Below are 21,428 nucleotides of genomic sequence, written 5' to 3' on the forward strand. Positions count from 1 at the left end.
GCACTGGTGCTCTGCAGCAGGGCATGAAACTCCCATCTGATTCTCAATGTCATCCACTGGAGAGGACAGAAACTGCTTACACATGACAGCATGTCAATACCAGCCCTGTTTTCACCCTGGGACCTCCCAGTGTTTTTCACGTGCAGCACTTGTGTGTCAGAGCACTTGTAGTAGGCTATTCACATAATTACAACAGAGCTTTGTGGGTACTTCTCATCCCTGAGGGGTGATGAAACCTGATGTGGAGATTTTATTTACTTAATTTTACGTCCATTGTGTTTGAGTATGTTGGGGTGTCTTTTGCAGGTGGCAATAAAAACGGTTATGAGATTTATTGATGATGAGTAGGCGGATCAGCTGAGGTAATTTTGGTCAGACCACAGCGGTGACCAGAGAGCTGAACAAAGAGCTGAGACTGAAAGACTAAGATGTGCAGCTCGGACGACTTCCCACTACAAGAGGATGGGTCACAGGAGCTCAGTGATTTGGAAGGACCACAGCGACATACTGCTCAGCACGACCATAAGGGGCCAGCTGAGGTGGCTCGAAGGGCCTGTGCTATTTATTCAGAACTGCTCGCAGTATCAAGTCTCTCCTGATTTCTATTATGGTCAACATGCCTTACAAACTTTTTATGAATGACCAGAACATGGTGCATTAAGGGAGGGGCTGCACAGGCCAATCACATACATGCAAATGCACGTTAATGGTAGGTTACTTTGTTACGTGAACACTGTTTTGCTCACCCCACAGTTTTCATGTTAAAGCAGTGACCTGCTTTCAGTGAGGCCTTAGTTGACCCGACCATGTGAGAGGCAGCATCAGGGCTGATTGAGGGATTAAATCTCAGAGTTCTCCAAGAGAAGTTTTATCAGCAAACATCTGGCTGTTCACTGAACCCAGTGATTGTCCAATCATTGCTTCACCACTGTAAGAAGCGGCAGCAGGCCAGTCAAGTACATGTGAGTAAGATCTCGACCTTCTATGTGAAGTGCCTTGAGATAATGTATATTATGATTCGGTGCTACACACATAAAATTGAAGTGAAATTGATTGTAGTGAGAAGCCAGAATAAAGCAGAAAAGTGTGATAGATATAGTGTGATCTGCTCTGACCTAAGCTGTAAACATTAGCATAACTAGTTTACATCCTACAGCTCAGTAGGTATATTGTCGTAAAAATAGTAGTAATAGTAATGTTGTAAAATGCCGCATTCTGGTGTAGCACATCCAGAGAATGAGAGCGTTGGGGTTAAAGCTAACATTAGCAGCTCTGCCCTTCTCCTGAAGGTCGTCGATGTACGATGACTTGGATGGACGACGTATAGCCACTTCCTGAAATATCGTGGATATGGGTGCTGCCATCTTGAAGCTTTTACATCATTTAGAGTCTGTGCAGTAGAGTTCATGCCAAGATCCGGCTGATACATGTGCTTGACCAATCATGAGTCAGTCTCAGCTATCAATCAAATTTTAAGGGCATCAAATAACTAATTACATTTTATTTTTTTTAATTTATTTTCATATTCATTATTTGAACGTTATATGAACTTTTAAGTCTCATCCATATCCCATCTGCTAACAGGGAGGAGACGTTGTTTACGACCTATGCATACAGTATATAGTCAGCCACCAGGAGGTGTTCAAGATCATTTGGCTTCATTTGATTGGGGCGCTGTAATGTCATCCATCTTTGTGCACATGGTGCAATATCCGCGGTTAAGCTCTGTTCTGTTTAGAAAGGTTTATACTTTCACCAACTCCAGACAAAAAAAGACTCGGACGTTAACTCTGTTCATTGGTTCGTCTTCATCCCTTTTAAGCTTGACACACAGCGAATGTGAAACAGAGGTTGGTGAAATAGAGGATAAGCAGGAAGTGGGACACAAACTCACTGTCTTATTGGGTAAACTTCTCCCACTTGGTCCGTAGATACAAATTTTCGCTCAGAGCGCCTCCCAATAAGACACAGGCTAACATAAAGACAATGCTAGTCTGAATGAAAGAAGGGAAACAAGATGTTGGAACAGAGAGCTACAGCCCCATAACACACCTTCAACCATACTCATAGAACTAGAGTTACATCCATAACCAATATTAGAATCAACTAGCATCTATTGCACTTCTGTCCGTCCTGGGAGAGGGATCCCTCACGTGTGGCTCTCTCTGAAGTTTCTACGTTCTTCTTCCCTTGCTTCATCTTGGTTGTTTTTCCTTACTCTTGTTGAGGGTTAAGAACAGAGGATGTCACACCTTGTTAAAGCCCTATGAGACAAATTGTGATTTGTGAATATGGGCTGTACAAATAAAATTTGATTGATTGATTGTTTAACATTGATGATGAGCTGAACTGAATTCAATCTGTTTGATGTATAAAATTGTCGAAAAAGTATAAAAACATAATTAATATATTATGTTTAGTCTAGTTTAGTCATAGAGTAATTACAACTGTGTACATTTAGAGTACATTACGTTATTGATAACTGTAAATATATTTCTATAGACTTTGCTCTCACTGTGCTGTACTGTATGTTCATTATTTTAACTCTTATCAAACAGTGAATTATAGTTTTTTTTCTCACTGTGTTGATCTTAGTCCTACATGACAGCCAAATACTTTGATAGGGCTATTAAATCCACAGGCAGTATATCCTGTCCTAAATATTTGCATGATGTGAGAGATGATATGGTCTTTGACAAGCACAGCATGAAAAATGGTCAAGTGTCTGAACTCCTCCTCCTCCTCTCTGACCTACACCAAGGACACATGTCACCACATGAAGCCTGGCTTGATTTACACCTGCTTTATAGTGGGATTCGACTGAGGAGCGGATCGACCTCCAGGGAGCACGGGTACTTACATGTGTGTACAAAGTGTGTGGGCATGTGTGTGTGTTTGAGATTATAGATTGTCAGGTGAGCCCAGTGTTAACTGCTCTACGATGATGAAGAGGAATAGTAACGGAGCCATTTTCACATACCCACTTACAGTTTTCTATATAGGTTAAAGACGTGTTAAAAGCATTACTGCCCCGCTGCTCCCATCAAAAATCAATTCTGAGTAGGAATTACATTTGAGATAAATAATGTGATCTTCATCTTTAGAGCACTGGAATGTGTTAATCCAAAGATTCAGGCCTCACTACAAGCACGGCTTTCCACAACTAGTGGAGGGATTGTCTTTGAAATGTTATGAGGCTCAAGATTCCCAGAGGATAAAGTGAGTTTATAGTGACTTTCAGGTCATAATTTCAGGCTGTATGTCTTTTGTATTCTGAAGAAAGAACCACACAGACTTGAAGGAAGTGGCCTCTTTTGTGGATGAGGAAATGTTTGGTAGTGGTCCACTGCACGGGCATTGAAACACGGTGTAGTTTCTGAAGAAACAATTAGATTGGTTCAAGATTCTGGATCCAGAAGAGTGGCACTCCAGCAAGCATGAGTTACTCCTTGCAAGTTAGTCCTAAAAAATGTTTTTTCCTTATTTTCAATTGTATGACATTTTTCAGATTAAATGATTAAAACGCCTTTATTCTCCTAATATTATGACCTTTTTCTTGTTCGCTTTATTCTCACAGCCTTGTTCCACTCAGCACAAAGATGTTTCTTTCTCTCTGAGGTCAGATTAGGAGAATTCAAAGAGCAAGGTGTTGTTCTGTAATGTTTGATGTTCTGTCGTCGTTCAGCTTATCACTCCTCTGCCTGTCCCTTTGTTTGTCCCCCCGTCTCTCCCTCTCATTCATGCTGTCTGTCTCCAAGCCGCTGGCCAGTTCTGTAAAGCAGGTCTTTTGTAATCCTCTGTTAGACCTTCACATGCCTGTTGTATTAACATTAATATAAATTGACACACACAGATACACACACACACATCCCTGCTGCTGACTTTCAGACACACACACATGTGCACACACACACGCGCAGACTCTGAGGACCTGTCACACACGGTCAGCGGCACAGAGAAAAGCATTGCAAATTGACGTGAAGTAAGAGGAAACCGAGGCATTTCATCTCCATGAGACTATGTGGGCTGACGAAGAGCTGCAGGGCCACACACACATGCACACACACAAACAAAAAGTTATTCATGTCAGCACACACAAGCGAACGCACACTGTGCGAGAGAGAGAGTATGAGCGCTGCAGGGGGGAAAACTGACAGATTGCGTCATCCTCCTGTTTCCTGTGACGCCAAGAGGCTTCCCCACTTCAGACTGGTCTGGCTTTTTTTGCATATTTCATATTCATGTGCACAAGAAATGTGCTTACTGTTAATAACCATATGTACTTAGTTTACACACCATTAATCCATTGAATGCTGTAGGAATAAGTCCACTGGTCACAAAGTCAAAGGGTTTTTTGAATGGATTTTTGGTAAGATGTCTGAAATAAGGTCTATTATTAACACCAGGTTTTGTGGTGTTCTGTCTGGTAGTTTTTGCGTAATTCTGTTAAATAAGACAAACAAACAGATGCAGATGAAAAGATAACTTTGTTGGCAAAGGTAATAAAACACGTCAATCAATACCTCACTCATATTTTCTTAAACAACGCAATAGAATAACAGTAAAGACAAAATATCAGGAAAGTATTCTTTTTATAAGACATTAATATATATGAAGAAGAACGGGGGGTTGATCATGACAGAAAATGTCAGATTAATAGTGTTTATAAAATATTTAATCCATTTTTGTAAAATGGTTCAGTTTTATTTCCTCCATTTTCTAAAGAAAACATCTTCACTTACTTTACATCGAATGTCCAAAAAACATCGGTGTTAGCGATAAAAGTATGAAATGAAGAAATACAATGAAAAAACTGTGATCATTTCGATCATTTCTATAAGTGTCATCAGTTGAGATGTTTTAAGGCTAAAAACTTGGTGTAAATGACGTCGTTTTGAGTCGAATCTGAATGTCAGGCCTTGCGGACACTTGGGTGACACCACAGGAGCAGTATGGAGGCTGGGTTTGGGTCTGGGGTTTACGTACATTTGAAGAATCGTTCACCATTTACTTCAATTGTTTTGGATTTGGCTGCAACAACACCACCCCTCCATCGGCATAGTGGTGAGCACATATGACTGAATTTTCATTTCTGGGTGAACCATCCCTTTAAGTTACTTTTGGGAAACAAAAGCCCTCCAGTGTAAAATGAGTCCCAATTCGAACTCCAGTTATCTTATAAGAGCAGATAAAGAATATGTGGGACAGTGCACTTTAAGGTTGATCCCATTGTTTTGAACTGTAGAATCACAAAGCTTGAGTGTTCTGGATCAGTGGCTCGACCTTAAATGAGGTTAGCCATCTCAGGAAACCCAAGTCAGGCAACCTCATCCACGCTAAAATCACAGTTATTTACGGTACACAGAACATTCCCCAAGGAGCCCTAACGCTCCCCTCGGAATTAGACTGGAACATTTCAGCAGTCCTGCACACACGCACACTCTCGTCTGTTCAACATGCTCATCCATCCCGCTACGCAGCCGGCCCACCCCCCCACCATCCATTCCTTCCCTAACACTGTCCCCACAGCTGTCACTTCTCAAACACACGAGATCCCGTCAATCCGACCAACTAGAGTACCATCAGTCTCCACACAAGTTTCATCTGTTCATCCTTTCACCCAATCGTCACCATCCAACCATCCAGCCTTGCATTCATGCACCCTGCCACCTCGCCTCCCCCATACATCTCTCCACAGAGGCTTGTCCGACGAGTGAGGAAGCAGCTTATGGAGCTTAGTTCTGCAAAGAAGCATCACCACCTACTTTATCCCCTGTCTGATGACTCTCTAGTTTGATTGTTAACGCGTGCGAACACGCACACACACATACAAACACGCACACTCGCACACTCATGCACACCCACAGACACAAACAGCCCTCTTTCCGATGACTCTTGGGAAAAGTCACGCCTGGATAGAAGACTAATCTGGTCTTCAAATCCCAACATAGGCGTCTGAGAGCTTAGACGTCACAAAGTTTCCTAGACATGAACGCACCTCCTCTGTGCACTGGAGGAGGTGGAGAGACAGTAAAACACATGAGTGTGAAAGACCTGATGGGTTTCGGGCTACGTCCACACTTTTAAAAATGAAAGTGATCTCCGGTGTTTTGATTCTGTGTCAGAAATAATCTCCATCCATACTAATAGACCTAACATGACTATATAACAGCATGGTGAAAAGTAGGATTAGGGATTTCTTTGTTTGGAGGTGGAGGTGTTTCTGAAAGGGTCGAAACGCGTGTAATTAGTTTTTTGTACTCATCGCTGGTCACTGAGGCTAATGCCGTTTGTTAGGGTCACATGATAGCAGCGTGACGAATCAGGGAAGAGAACGTCATGATTGATAAGACTCATGTGGGTCTGTTTCATTGTTTCCAAAAGTCTCCATTCTCCATCCACCAGAGGATGCAAATTTGATTGATTCATTGATTAAAGAAAGCAATACATTCCAACAATGTGAAACTGTGCCAAGCAGTAGGCTACTTTGTTGTCTCCTCATATTCATATATTACATATTCAGGTAAAAAAGAAAGGCCTCCACATCCTCCTTCACTCCTCCCCTGAAGGTAAGGTACAACATACGTTCTCAGGTGATTCTGCCCACATTTGAATCAAACTTGATGCTCATTAAGGTTTATCACTGGTCATCACCATGCTGCCTGGAATCCCACGTCTCTGGTCCAAACTAAACAAATGGTGGAGAGATAACATTTTTGTAAGTGATATTCATGATCCCCAGAGGATGACAATTATGGTTTTTAGTGTCCGATTTTATTGGTTTGAAGGGTAGACCGTATATAAAAAGGGTTCAGAGCCACTGTGTCTAAATGACGGTGGTGTCCCCTGACTTAGCAGCACTATGATGTTGGATTTTGGATCAATAAACTATTTAATTAATGTGTCCAATACTTTGTTTTATGACTAAATTACCGGAAAAAACGAATGACACCTCCATCGCCACACTTTGTACTTGGTGCTAATTAGCAAATGTTTGCATTCTAAAATAAAATGATGAACATGGTCCACAGTATCATTGCTCATTGCTGTCATTAGCATTTAGCTGAATGCACTGCAGGGTGAAGGCATATGAGGGCACCCTGGTGGCCTGAACTGAAATCAAACTTTGGAGCTTTGCTGCGTATAACATATCTCCTCCCTCCCTCTCTCTCTCTCTCTCTCTGTCTCTCTGTCTCTCCCCTGCTCTCATTTCCTGTCATCTCTCCACTGTCAGTTATGATCAAGGCATAAAATGCCCCAAACTTTTGCAGAAATGTTTAAAGATCCCACTCATTATCTGCAGGACTTTTAAAAAACCAAAAGCAGACTAGCCGTCACAATAATTATAATTAGCAGCTTGTCGTGCGTTCAGTGTGTGATTGCTCCGCATGACAAGTTAAATACGAGAGCAAACACCCATATGGTGAGCGGTGAGCGGAAACCTCTGTATCTGTGCGTTTGTGTGTACACCAGGGGCAGCGCTGAAGCCACTAAACTGAGCAGAACAAAAAGCAAACCTCGGGCCATCTCTGTCTAACTCTGTCTCTTTCTGTCTACTGTATCTGTCTCTCTGTTTGTGTGCAAAGAGCGGGGAGGGTTCTACATAGTCTGACTTCATGATGAGGACGGTTGGAGATATAATGATGAGGAAATAAGGACAAATACACCACATCCTGTGAGAGGAGTCATTAGATGTGATGCACTCATCAGCAAACCTTTGCTCTCGCATCCAAACCAAGTCCGCAAACATCATTATTCTCATTGTTAGAGACTGGAAGTCTGCTGCTCCAAATAAACAGCATACAGTGTGTTAGTGAGAGGTTGCTGGGAGAGAACAGAACAGATTCAATGCTCCTTATCACAGGCTCTCAAAGTTTGTGTGGCCCTGAAATCTTCCAGTTGGGTTCATGAAAAATAATTGTGAAATAATACATACATGCAGTACGGGAGCAGTTCTGTAGCAAAACCTTTAAGTCAGGATTGATGAGATAATCTTTAAGTGCTCAGAAAAAGAATGATAATTTCAACATCTACAATTCCCACGGGCATGAATAATGAAATGAATTACTGGGACTCTTGAATAAACAAGTAACACCTACGGATGTCCTACGATGTCATATCTAAATGTCTGCTGTCAAGAAGGCCAACAAAACTGCATCCAGTGTCCATGAGCTAAAATCCACTCAGAACAAGGTGTTGGTTTGATCTGGTAACCCCAAACTATACTGGGTCAGACTCAGACACCACATTGGTCCTGCTTAGGTGATGGGTAAAGTCCTTTTAGGCTCGTCTCGCCGCTTGGCAGCAATTCAGGCAAAGCATCGCAAGACCAGACTCCAGCCTACGGAGAGAGAGCCATAACTGGAAAGGAAAGGAAATAAAAACTGCAAATGTGGAATTAGATTTGAAAAAAATGCATACTTCTGCTCTGCACGTGCAAGGTTACGCTTGCATCAGTACAACATGATTGGTTTGATATGTTTGGCTGTTATAAAGAGATGAGATGTAATATGTTCATAACGATCATATCTGTCGTTGTAGGCTTTTATATTCAATCTGGCCTCTCTCTAGTTAAGTTAACTCGGTTTTGTGTTGTTGCTGCACTGAGCCTTTGAGCTTAAAGCCAATCTGAACTTTCGGTTCGTCACTTGAACCACTGAAGCAGCTTTGCACTCAATCAATCAGAACCAGAGAACACACACACATTTTCTGGACGCACATCACAGTGTCAGCGCTGTCGATGTTTCTTTAAATGGGTTCAAAGGGGCATCTGTGGGGCCATGTCAGCACCTTTTTCTGGAAGATGAAAAATGACCCAAATGACAGATTGCTGGTGGTGTTGTGTGTCGGACCGTTTTGCCCTGAGGCCCCTGACAGAATATTTGGGTCATGCAGGGGGAGGGATCTTCACACAGCAGCATACAAAGGTGTTGTAGTAGTTTTGTGTTTACAGCTGGGTTGTGTGACCACAATATACGGCTAATCAGACACTCCTGGTCACAGTGGAATTTGTGCAGCACATCTGCTGCGCCTGCTGTGCCCGAGAGAAGTCCACAGCCCCTGAAAACAATAATGCCTCAGCTGCAGATCTGAGGAGAAGGGAAGTCAATTACTGTACAGCTCAACCATCCAGACTGCTGAAACGCTGCAATGAATGAGCTCATGTGGAACAGTCCTCACGTGAAGTAATGGGAAATGGGAAATTCATGAATTTCAATTGATTGCTGGAATGGATGAGGTCACAATGGACACGACCCCAGCCCTGATAACGTTTTATGATCAAAGAGGCAATTTCACTCACTGAAACTGGACAGGTGCCCATATAAAATCCATCAACAATATACAGCTGCTGTTTTTTAGTTCCTTAAATGGTGCAATCGGTGAACAGCAAAGTGTGAGCTAAGGGCCTGAGTGGTGAAAACAGACAATTCGAAATTAAAACATATAATATAATATAATAAACAAAAAGTCCTTGACTTGATTTCACCTAAAGGTCGACATACTCATTTAATCTGAATGTATCACCTCTATTTAATGCTCAGTTTCCTCAAAACAGCCAGAATCATAATGTTTCATTGACCTCCGGTGGTATCTACTCTCGGAGATGGATACAGCATCTCAAAGACTTTAATTAAGAACATATTTTACCCTAAACCACGTTATTTTAGTGTTTCAACCAAACACAACATTAACCGTAATGTTAAATAAATAAAACATGAATAATTATAATATCGGTTCGACAAACCATTACAATTCATGTTGGAGTACTTTGTGTTCTAGATCATTTTTGAAAACCCTAGAATATGTTCAATGACAAAAATACCTGCATATAACAGCGTGGTAGAGCAAATAAACTAAGCATCAATGCCACAGTTAGTAAATCTCAATTTGTGTATGGACAACAACAGAATGTTGGACCACATCCTCGGTACATGAGCACTCATCTTCACGCCTCTGCTGCTGTTTTGTTCATACAGGCAAATTGGACGCTGGTGATAAAATGTATCCAGTGGTTGATTAATGTCCACCTCATAAAGCATGACACATGTCTCTCCCCCGATATGACACTTCATTAGTCACCTATAATGATAAAAAGTGCAGGTACTGGCGATTCTGGTTTGAAATCACATCCCACTTGTCAATCGCTCCACCTCCACATTACACTCTTGTTAGCTAATGCATGTGAATAAGTCCCACTGCTTCCTGCATTGCAATGAAAATCAGCAATGGTACATTTTATAGACATAGTATAGACTTCGATTTAGCACTTTAAGGAGTATATTATTGTTTATAATTTCTGGTGAACTTATTCTTTAAAGTGGCCATATTTCATATTTCAAAGGGAAGAGCTGTGTCTCAATTCAGGAGCCACATCCTTCAGGTCTGCGGTGCAACTAGGCTTTCCCATTCCGGAGGTTCCTTCAAACATGGCAGACTCATCCTTCCATTCCCAAGCAACAAAGAACCCAGTGGGGATCTTTCTTTGGCCAACCTATTCCGGGACTCATTGCTTGTCGGTAATAAAACTAACGACCAAGCCATGTGAGCGGCCGAGTGGCTTTAAGTAGCTAATGATGCAACAGTAAAGGGTGGGATAAGCTAGCGATGCAAATAGGAAATTCTTCGTAGACCAGAATGTCTCATTTCAGTATGACCCTCCGAAGGATGCAGCTCCTGAATTGGGACAAAGGTAAATCATCCCTGTTGAATGGGGTCTTTTGTAGTGACGACCCAAAAGAGATTTACCAGTTGAACCAGCGGCTCCCCTCAGCGTTACTGAGCTTTATAGTGAGTTTGAGCTCGCTGTGTGTGTGTCTAGACCTTTACTGTTATACCTCTATTACACCAAAAGCAATTATGTATATGCAGGCTTTTTTAAAATGCGGGTAAACCCCCTAAAAAGGCGATTAACTACTTTCGCATTGCCATAAGAAGGGTTTGCCTTTGTGTTTTTTCCCCCCCAGTGCGTCATGATCAACGTCACGACAACTGAGGCGCTCTCTCACCTCGCTGTCCAAAATTAATACGTTCACCGGGCCGTTACCTTTCCATCACTGACAATCGGAGCCAGAGCCAAAAAAAAACTGTCTACTACAGAGTCATTTGTGCCGGGAGTGAATGCAGATTGTATCCATTCCAATTGTAGACAAAAGCCTGATGTAAGTGGGTGTTAGCGGATGCTTTTACCAGTGGAAAATGGGCTTTACTTTACTCTTTACTCACTTTATTGTTCTCACAGCGTCGTTTTGGCCGGAGCATGCAGCTGTTTTCAGAGAAACATCTGTTAAAAGCCTCTGCTCAGCAGCAAACAGCAGACAGATACAGTTAGAGGCCATCGATGAACTTACTGAACCACTTAACAGCTAAAGACACAGGTATTTTTCCTCAGGACTTGGTGGAAACCAAACCAGAGCTGAAAGACAGGAAATGTTGGATAATGACATTTAGAATCATCAGTTGAACATTTGAAACATCCTTCCAAAGGAATGATCATGTTGCTCCGCTAATAAGTTCAGTCAGTGTTCGCAGATTCTAATGGCCCCCAGTGCCCAAAAGACTGTTGTTGCAGGATCTAACAGATGATGGTTAATTTCCCTCACAGTTACCTTTCCTTGCTTCCAAAAGCAGCTTTCATTCGAGACAATTAAGTCGTGCATGCCAACATCTGAAAAGCAGAGACTCGAGAAAAAAAAAAAACCTACAGTAAGATGGATTTCCCCTGATCTCAGCAGTCAGGGGCTGATGAGGGTGTGAAGCGTTTATACCCAAGCACATTAGCCACATCAGGCTCCACCTGAGAGCTCAGCAGTCCGTATAATCCACCGCCACCCACCTCGCACAAACCACAGTCAATACAGCTGATTGGGGGTCAAAAGGAGCATTCAGCAGAGATTACAGGGAGCATGGGAAAGAAGAGCAGGCTCAATAAACGTGACCATGGCTGCGGATGACAGACAAAATAGAAAAGTGAGTGTTATGGTATTGAAAATCAATTTCACACGCACACACACACATACACACACACTGAGCGAGTGCATGCCTTCTTTCTTCCTCATCTTTCCTCATCCCTTCCTCTGACTTCACTGCTGCCACTACACGTTAGGCCTCACACTCCCTCACTCTCTGATGGTTTCTCTGGACCCGACCACCGACTCTAACAGGGAGAGAAAGGAGACGACATCTCTGCTGCACACGCTCTTCATGCAGTCCACTTTGGGAGGGGCCACCGTTTGAATGTACATGGTAGTTGCACATTTCGGGAAATAAAACTCATTTGTTTTTCTTGCCGCGAGTTAGAAGATTGATGCCACTCCCACCATGTAAACATGAAGCTACACCTGAAAGATGGAAACAGTTGGAGCCGGGTGCTATAGAGAAAATCTCTTTTATGTTGCTCTCGTGTCTACACCATGTTTAGGCATGTTTATCAGTAGTTCATGTCCTGCATCAAAGGCCGTGTTACAGCTCACGTTTTTTCTCCAGCTACCCATTTTATGCACAAACCTACAGCGACTGTGCATTAATCTCTGACCTGCACTCAACGCTGTGCCTGTTCACATCCGGTGTAAACGCTGACGGAAGCTGCCAACGTCGCTGCTCACTAAAATATAAACGCTTTACAAAGTATTGGGTTAGCACTCCCTCTTGTTCGATGTTAACACGGAGCTGGTGATGGACTGTCATTCATGGGCACACCTTACAGTTAACAAGCCGAGGGATGTAGTGGAGGATAAAGCAGTTAACCATCAGTCTTTTACACAGAGCTCAGCTGGAATAGTGTCGTTATTAACAGAGTTTGGACGATGAAAGTAACAGAGAAATTAGATGATTTCTCTGTTACACAGTTTTTCCATGAGAGAGCGCTGACAAGGGACTATCAAATATGTAGTGTGTATTTGTGTGTGTGTGTGTGTGTGTGTGTGTGTGTGTGTGTGTGTGTGTACTTCATACATTATGAATGAATTTGTATGGATGAAATAAGAAGCTTATGTTCTTCCACCAAATCAAACCAGAATCACAGTGAGCACACAGTAATGAACAAATAACGTATAATATATGACTTAAATGTTAATATGTTAATAGGCTTTGTTTTACTGTACTTTTGTCTTTTAGTTTCTGCATAAAAAAAAAAACTATGGGAAAAAAACTATTAAATATGCTTTGTCAGATTCTTTTTGAAAGATTAAATATATTAAGTGCATCAGAATCCACTGTCAGTCAGTCAGGCTGTATTTGATAATAAGGTGCACTCAGCATCACACCTATGTTTTTTACATCTTTAAGATAAAACAGGTAAATTGACAGCGCACGACATAGAAAGAAGCTCAAATAATGTCACAGTATTTATGAAAAATAAACAAGAAGTTAAATGTCTATGGTATTTGAACAATACAACATAAATCACTAACTGTAATGAATTAGTTTAATCACAATATAGATAGATATATATATATATATGAGTTATTTATTAGTATTATTTTAAGTAAATAAATAGATTTTTTTTAAATAAATGATTTGAGGACATTTTTACTAACTTCTACTACTGTCAATCCACCTTGATTAAAAACACAGCCACCAAAGGTCATTTTTCATCATTAAACAGCGTAAGCTTAAAGATTTAAATCAGTTCTAATGAATAAAAACAGGCGGTGTCGTCTCACCTGAGGCGTTGGAACAGACGTGGTGTTCTTTTGTTTTTTCTGTCAGGATGAGAGCTGCTTCAGTGTGACAGAAAGTGTTTGGCCAGCAGCTCTGTCTCAGCATCCAGCATCCTCTCCGCTACTCTCCTCCTCACTGTCATCCTCCTCAACACACACACTGTAGTAAAACCCTCGCTCCGCCTCCCTCCCTGTCATCCTGCCTCCCTCCCTCCCTCTCTCTCTCTCTTCCTCTTTCACTAAATCCGTCCTCTCTCATCTCTTCAGCCAAAGACAAGATGGTGATGCCACCGTTTAATTAAAGCACCATTGACTGTGCTGTATTCTGCTGCTGCTAATCTTTCAAATCATCCAGATGTGCAAAGTATTTACTAATGTACTGTACTTGTGGTTTGGATACAGGAGAATTTCCATTTTACAAAACTGCACATTTCCGATCCACCATATTTATCTGACAGCAATAATTTCCTGATTTAGATATTATGTAAAAAGGGGGAAAGTAAAGACATAAAATACAATAAATAGTTGCAGATATAATATAATATAATATAATATAATATAATATAATAATTGAAACTGTGTGATGGTTACAATTGTTAGCTTGTGCCTCTGACAAAAGCAATATGTCAACCTGGAACAGCCACGTCGTCTTGAAACTATAAATTTCTTTACCACAATTACCCCAAAACACATTTACAGTTGCAGATATGTAGTTAAAAACATATTTTCAAGAAAGATCCAAAACGTGAACGGAAAGGTGTCTATCACAGCTATCACTGAATTCTGTTCTCTCTAGCTTTTACGATCACAGATTTCCTTTACCAATTTAAGCAGAAGTGGAAAAAAGCGCTAAAAGTGCAGAGTGACATATAGGGCCGAGTATATTTGAAAACAGACAAACACTAGAGTGTGGAGGGCAATGAATTTATATAAATATATGAAGCTAAATACAACATTTTAGCAGCTTCAGTAGACAATTGCAAGTCAAATTGTGAGTTAAAGATATTGTGTGATATTGTTTGATTTGTTTGCTACCGTTTTATAATGAAAGCTAGTCCCATCCATTTAACTCTCTGCCTCTCTGACTGCATACACGTGCTGTAAAATGGCCTTCGTCCATTCAGCATATGGGAATCCTTTCTAATAGATCTATTTTTGGTCCTTTATTTACCCTCAAGCGAAACAGCTGCACTTATTATGTACAATACAATACAAATCCAATAGGCCGGCTGCACTGTGCAATTAGAGACCGTACTGATTATGTAATTCTATTATTCAGTGAACGTAGCCAAGAGTTAACCTGAAGCCATTTTCAAGAACAGACAGCGGAGCAACAAAAGCCAAACACCGTCACCGTTACACATGTGAAACATTACACTGACATGTGAAAAGCATCTTCATGTCACGGCGCTGAAATAAGCCTCAGTATCTCTGGAGCCACTTTGATTTATTGGATTGTGGTTAGTGTGTCCCGGAGGACACTTCCTGTCCCCTGAAGGTTCAACTGAAATTAAACTGCTGCCGGTCATCTGAAATGTGCAGCGGTGGTCGGCCTGCTGTTGCCCTCTTGTGGCTCCTTCATTGTAAAGGATCCACTGGCTCCCCGTCTGAGCCTGCTGTGTCATCACGCTGTGTTGCACACTTAATTGGCCAAACATTTCGCCGGCGAGAAGATTTGCACGAAGCCGAATGTTAATTCAACCTTGAAAAAGTGCCAAAACAAGCTGTTGGTTAAGCCACAAGATGTGAGGCAGGCGTCGGTTCATGCAACAGGATTGACACTTGGCTTTTGGTTTTCTTTACTTAAAGAATGAAAAGTAAGACAACTACTCACACAGAGCGTTGAACCTCAGGCCCAACAAATCGGGTGATGCAAGATGACAAAATAAAGTGCAGTAAAATAAAATGTAGCTTTTTCATGTACAGAGAAGATACTTAATGTAAAGAACATATGATTATCATCATTATTATCAAAACGCAGGTTACAATGTTCTTAATGCAGGCAAAGTAAATACACTCTTTTATAACATGTGGCTCTGTGAGGTTTCTTTTTAAAACAAAAATAATTTTGTTTAGAAAAAGCTTTAAAGAAAAGTATCAGAATCTAGGCTACAATATATAAAAAGTAAAAACATGCGATGCATTACTGTAATACATTTATTGAAATATTAAATGTAAGAATTGCTTTAGTATTGTAGCTGATAAAGGTTAGACTGATTATTACTACTTTAGATACTATAATTTATTCGTTGATTTATATTTTTGTTTTACTTGTTAGAATCTACAGATTAACTAAATTTATCAAATAAACGTTATTCCTGCATTTCTTTGGTATTATTCCTGCATTTCTGACATCATTTAACATAACAACCTGTGTGTGTGGGGGGGGGGGGATGGGGGATGGGTGTACCTGCCAACTCAGTGCCGGGGTTCACTTGCATCACACACTGTTTGTTTGATGTTTCGTCCATAAAATGAGCCAGTTTGTTAATGTGGGTTTTTCAGGTCTGACTCTTTCCTCACATATTTACATAATGAGGCACTGGTCATGCAAACACAAACTTACATAAGCCAAAGAAGTGACTTGCAGATCAGAGTAGCTCAGCACTGCCTCTCTGTATTAACGTAAAGTTGATATCCTGCACTCTAAGAAGAGGCTGTGCTCTGATGGACGCGTGACGCGGTAGAGTCAGATTTGCAAATGGTGCAGAAGTGCCTGAGGGATAAAACTGATGGAGCTGTGTTTGCATAGTGGTTAAAGAAGAGGATGACCACAGGGCTGCCCTCGAGTAACTGATCCCTAACCCTGCTCAACGGACCACAGTGACAAGAGGGTGTAAGTGTAGAGATTAACAGAGCTGGCATGTGGATGGGGGTAAGTTAGGTTTTAACCTTGAGCTTAAAGCTTCAGTGTTTTGGCTTTAGTGATATCGAGTGGTGACTTTTCAGATTTGCAACCAACTGAATATCCCTCACTTCATCCTCCCCTTCCAAGTGTGCAGCAGAACAGGAAACATGAACACATGAATGTCCCTCTCTAGAGCCAGGGTGTGGTTTGTCCGTTCTGGGCTTTATGGTAGAAACATGGAGTCTGTGGAAGAGGAGCCTCTCCATATGTATAACATATAATATGATAGAAAAAAGGATGAAAACAGAATGATTCTTCATTTCAGGTTATTATACTCAAATGAAACATCATTATAATGAATTATAATAAATACTAAAAATAATAGTAATAACAATCATCATCATCTTCATCATCATCCTCATCAGAATAATCAGAATAATTGGAATAATAATAATCATAATAATAATGAATATTATATCCTATATTCTGCAAAAAACTATCCTACAACAGCTGCTGGAAATGAGGTCAATGAGAACACTGAGACTGAACCAAAACAAAAAAAGCTCATAAAACCAAAACAATGATCTAAAAATGTCCCAAAATATCTGTAGAGCGTAAACATATTGATGTGTGTGGCTTTAAATGTGGACAGTATTGTGTATTGTGTATGTAGTATGTAGCATGTGTGTAGCCCTTGTAGATGTTGAGATATTTCATTAATAATAAATGAAAACTATGATGTCCTGGTGGCAGTCGGATGTTCCTGACACTCATCAGATTCTTCTGCTGTATATTTCAGTCTCAGGACCAAAGTGCTGGACCGACCTGCACCTGTACCGTTACTAATAACCTCAGAACATTGCTGCTTGCGTCTGTATGATAACTTGTCATGAGCAAAGAAAAAAGCTTAGTTTCCAGTGTTGTGGAAGAAAATATATTCTTATGGAGATTTTCGTTGGTTCATTCATTTAAGACTTTCTGAATCATACAGGATCCTTCAGACATCTTTAAGAGGACAGGGGGGGAGAACACAGGCCAAAATAAATCCAGTGTGAAAATAAAACAGAAGGAAAGAGATGGTGAAGCTCTGTTAATGACAAGTGACGGGTAAATGCCAAATTCATGACCACGCATGCTGAGCGCTTAAGGTCAATGACGTGTAGAGAGAGTGTGTGTGTGTGTGTGTGTGTGTGTGTGTGTGTGTGTGTGTGTGTGTGTGTGTGTGTGTGTGTGTGTGTGTGTGTGTGGGCTTGTGACAAACTGCCTGTCTGCCCTGAATGCATACACACACACATGTCTCTGTTCAGTAATGTCATTAATAACCCTGGGTCTGAGGGATTTCACAGGACTTGTCCAGATGCTGCTTGTTCGCTCTAATGCCCGGAAGTGTGTGTGTGTGTGTGTGTGTTTGTTGTCGGGACCTAAATCTGTTTCACATTACAGGGCCTTGTCTTACTTATAGCGATGAAAAGCATGTCCCCACAACGTTACGTCACAGCAATAATCATACATCTCGATGGAGAAGACATCATTTTCATAAAGTCACGACTGTGTGTGTGTGTGTGTGTGTGTACTTGTCAACTTGTGTCCCCGGTGGTGATATGAAACAGGCCAAAGTGCAGCGGTTTTTGACTGAGTCCCATGAGTGAATGGTCGTCCAGTGGCGAACCTCGATCTCTCCCTGAGAACTGTCTCCCTCATGTGTCCCTCTGACGTCGTCCTGAAAGGGACGGAGTAGAGTAAGAGAGAAGTGGGAGGTCAGAGATGAGGTGATTTCACATAGAAAGAGAGACACAAAGAGAAGAATTAAAGCTGCACTTATTGATTTTTTGGGGGGGGGGTGGGGGGGGGGTGTACTTGGAGGAACAAACACAGTTGGAAATGCAACATAGCAACACATCTGTTTATTAAATTGCACACACAAATATTAGTCCTCTAATCACATCAAATCTTTTAATTCTCGATTCATGAATTATTCTCGGAGGAATCAGTGAAAAAATGCTCAACATGTTAAAGAAACTGAATTTAAAAAATCCTGGATCCATATTGATGCAGATCCACACCAAAATTGAATGGGTTCTTTCCTGACCCCATACCATATCCTCCACCAAGTTTCGTGGTAATCTGTCCGGTAGTTTTTTGTAGAGTCGCTTACACTGAGAAAAATATATAATCTTCAATTATAAGAACAAGGCAACAGCATCTTACATGAACAGGTAATGAGGTGGTCTCATTTTACTAGTTATATTCATTCATGCAGTATTCATCTATGGTTTTTGAACAGTAAAATGATGTTGCACAGATATCAGTCTTAAAAATCTTACAACACATTTCATCAGAATCACTGTAACTCAGGAGGAGGAATGGTTGGGGTTGGATTTAGGTCAAAGATCAAGTCTGAATATAACATCAGAAATAGTGGAGAGATGATTAGTGCCAGGTTTGCGTAGTTAGGGTAAGAATCTTTCATCCATGTGACGTCCATAAAAGCACGTAGAAGACTAAATGAGATGTTTTGCATTGCAAATGTGTGTGTGTGTGTGTGTGTGTGTGTGTGTGTACAAGTGTGTGCTTGTGCATGTAATTAGGCCATAAGTGTTATTGCCACCACATAAATGCAGGGAGACTGATGTGACAAATGAAATGCATCAGCAGTGGTTCGACCTGTGCTGCGCGTCTGTCTCTGTATGCGAGTCATTTATTATCTAAGATATTCATCAATAGTGACGAGTGCTGCTGAGGTGGCAGAAAACTGTGTGTGTGTGTGTGTGTGTGTCAGTGTGTGTCTTCTCGTTTCTGTTGTTCTAAAGCTGCACTAATCAATGTTTTTAAAAAGGGTCAAAAGACTATGAAGTCTGAAAGGCGCGGACCCCCCCACTCCCAACCCTCCTTCAGAATCAGAATCTGGTTTTATTCCCAATCAGGTTTACACATACAAGGAATTCGCTGTGGTGTATTTGTGCAAGTATAAATATAAAAAATATAAAAATAGGAAACAAAAATTGAATATAAAAAATACCATAAGCACCAGGGGTGGGATTGTGCAATGTGTTGCAAGTAAGCACTTGAGACTCGATTGTGCAAAGTACAGTTAGTCCGTTATTTGCCACAGGAAGTCAAAGTGTCAAGGTTTCAACTTAATGGTTCTTAGTATTTGCGTTTAAAAAAATTATAGGGAAACATTTTACTGGGAGTCCCCATATTAAGTATTTATGTGACGTATGCACTAAATAAAAAATATACAATAGTACATAATCTATAATACACACGTGAATAAACACTGCTTACAACTACATCATAGTGTAAACCATGAGTGACCAGTGAGAATGATGGTCGGTTTTATAGAGCCAGCTCTCCAACACACATCCATGTTGTTATGGCTCAGTATTATAGATACGACTTGACATTTAAAGACAGTTCAGCCTTTATTCATGCTACACACCAACATCTATCATTTCTCCAGGCACCAGAAAACCAACCAGAGCTAATAGAGCTGAGGGGGATTCACTGAGTTTGTATGTTCTCCTCGTGTCTGTGGGGGTTTTCTCCCGGTTCTCCAGTTTCCTCCCACAGTTCACAGACGTGCAGATTGAGGTGAGGTTGACTGGAGACTGAATTGACTGTGAGTGTGGATGGTTGTTTGTCTCTGTATGTTGGCCGTGTGATAGGCTGACGACCCTGTTCAGGCTTTACCCCACCTCTCACCCAAGGCCACCTGGGGTCGGCTCCAGCGGGGGCCATGACCCGTACAGGATAAGCTGTATAGATCTTGCATGGGTGGAAGAATGGATGATTAGTAGAAAATGAACTGTCAACAACTCTGATAAATGATTCATATTTCTTTTTAATTAAAGGTCCAGTGTGTAAGATTTAGGTGAAAGGGAGAAAGGGAAGAAATTGAATATAAAATAATCCTAGTGATGTTTTCACTAGTGCCTAATCATCTAAATTCTGGTTTTCTTAACCCTAGAATGGGCACTTTATATTTATATATGTTTTTACAGTAGCCCAGACTGGACAAACTAAATACCTTTTGAGTTTTTATGACAACTGAAGGCTGCCACAGGTTCTCTCTCATGTTTGGAAGGGGGGGCACTAGATGTCACTAAATTCTACAAACTAAACCTTTAAGGAAAGTAACTTGATATTGTAGTTTTTTATTTTTGACAGAGAAAAAAAAGAAAGAAATTTGCCAATGTTAACTTTGGCGTCAGGGAAAATAAAATATAAATAAAATATTAATATTGATCATGAAATGAATCACTGGCTGCAGCTTCATAGTATGTGATGGTTATTTGTTCAAGCAAAATTTTACTTTATATAAATTGAAAAAGATCGGGTTCTTAATCTAGATTATAATTAATCAAATTATGTAGCACAATCCAAAAGATGTGGTGGGAATCTGGTGTTTTCTGAGTCCCTGGAGGTCTGGGGCCCCCTGGAGGTCTGAGGCCCCCTGGAGGTCTGGGGCCCCCTGGAGGTCTGGGGCCCCCTGGAGGTCTGGGGCCCCTGGGCAGTTGCTTGCTTTGCCTGCTTGGTAATCCAGCCTCGCACTCCAAGAACACACGCAGAAAATTGTTACTCACCTTTACCCTCTGTCACATGATTGACCATCATGCCTTGTGGTATTTTACTGATCTCCTTCACCGCCTCCTGCCCAGAAACAAACACTGCACATTTCCCATCCCATCTACAAAACCAGAAACCATAATATATGAAAGATACTTACATTGTAGACATGAAAATAAACTATATTGCATTTATTACATGGTGGTATGTGGGCCTGAGCAAAGAAAACAAAGAATATAATGAAGGACAGAAGTGTGTGACACAGTAAATAAGTAAAGGAAATTGTTGTTTATTGTTGTGAGTTCATTTAGTGCATTGTTTCTCAGGTCGTTCTTGTCTTCTGGCCAGATGTC

The 21,428-nt window shown here is 41.0% G+C and overlaps 1 protein-coding gene across 2 annotated transcripts in view; it reads right to left on the bottom strand.

The window, feature by feature from the left end:
• The window catches only part of rph3aa (rabphilin 3A homolog (mouse), a), a 30,877-nt gene extending 17,075 nt beyond the window's left edge, over positions 1 to 13,802 (bottom strand). For both annotated transcript variants that reach the window (XM_034601328.1, XM_034601327.1), the window contains exon 1: positions 13,662 to 13,802. The gene's annotated coding sequence lies outside the window, so the exon portion shown is untranslated. The remainder of the gene's footprint in view (positions 1 to 13,661) is intronic.
• Positions 13,803 to 21,428: the final 7,626 nt, after the last annotated feature.

Source organism: Hippoglossus hippoglossus, chromosome 12 (genome assembly GCF_009819705.1).
Source record: "Hippoglossus hippoglossus isolate fHipHip1 chromosome 12, fHipHip1.pri, whole genome shotgun sequence".
NCBI classification, from domain to species: Eukaryota; Metazoa; Chordata; class Actinopteri; order Pleuronectiformes; family Pleuronectidae; genus Hippoglossus; species Hippoglossus hippoglossus.